Source organism: Salmo salar, chromosome 20 (genome assembly GCF_965601325.2).
Source record: "Salmo salar chromosome 20, fSalSal1, whole genome shotgun sequence".
In the NCBI taxonomy this organism is placed as follows: domain Eukaryota; kingdom Metazoa; phylum Chordata; class Actinopteri; order Salmoniformes; family Salmonidae; genus Salmo; species Salmo salar.
In genome coordinates, this window is record NC_138310.1 from 48,383,737 (window position 1) to 48,384,649 (window position 913).

The 913-nt window shown below is 49.6% G+C and overlaps 1 non-coding gene across 1 annotated transcript; it reads right to left on the minus strand.

Annotated features, from left to right (window-relative positions):
* Window positions 1-202: 202 nt before the first annotated feature.
* trnav-uac (transfer RNA valine (anticodon UAC)) lies at window positions 203-277 on the minus strand. Its single transcript has one exon. It is a non-coding gene; the product is annotated as a tRNA-Val (tRNA).
* Between the last annotated feature and the right edge of the window lie 636 nt (window positions 278-913).

The window sequence follows — 913 nt, forward strand, 5'->3', positions numbered from 1 at the left end:
AAATGTATAATGCAACATTTATATGTGTATTGCTTAAGAGGGGATGGGGGCAAGTATATACAATAGGAGTCTGGTAGCAGCGGTTGTGATGTGTGTGTAGCATTTACATTTTACATTTTAGTCATTTAGCAGACGCTCTTATCCAGAGCGACTTACAGTAGTGAATGCATACATTTCATACATTAGATATTTTTTTCGTACTACTCCCCCATGGGAATCGAACCCACAACCCTGGCGTTGTAAACACCATGCTCTACCAACTGAGCCACACGGGGGGTGTGTGTGTGTGTGTGTGTGTGTGTGTGTGTGTGTGTGTGTGTGTGTGTGTGTGTGTGTGTGTGTGTGTGTGTGTGTGTGTGTGTGTGTGTGTGTGTGTGTGTGTGTGTGTGTGTGTGTGTGTGTGTGTGTGTGTGTGTGTGTGTGTGTGTGTGTGTGTGTGTGTGTGTGTGTGTGTGTGTGTGTGTGTGTGTGTGTGTGTGTGTGTGCGTGTGCATGATTGAGTGCATGTGTACTAGGGTGCGGAGAATCAGAGCAGGTGGTCAGTCCAGTTCAAGTGTCCGACAGTAGGGGAGAGAACAGTTCGTGGCTGGAGGGTGTGTGGGGCCCTTTATGATGCTGCTTGCCTTCCTCAGGCAGCGTTTCGAGTAGATGTTCTGGATGAGTGGAAGCACGGTCCCAGTCGTGTACTGGGACGCCTTCACCACCCACTGGAGGGCCTTGCGGTTGTGGATGGAGAAATTTCCCATACAAGGCCATGATGTGACTGGTCATGACGCAGTGGTAGTATTTGGAGAGGATCCAGGGCGGCATGCCGAATTTCTTCAGCCGCCTTGGGAAGTAGAGACGCTGTTGCAGCCTCTTGACAAGAGTGGTGGTGTTGTTGGTCCATGATGATGATGACAAGTCCCTGGTG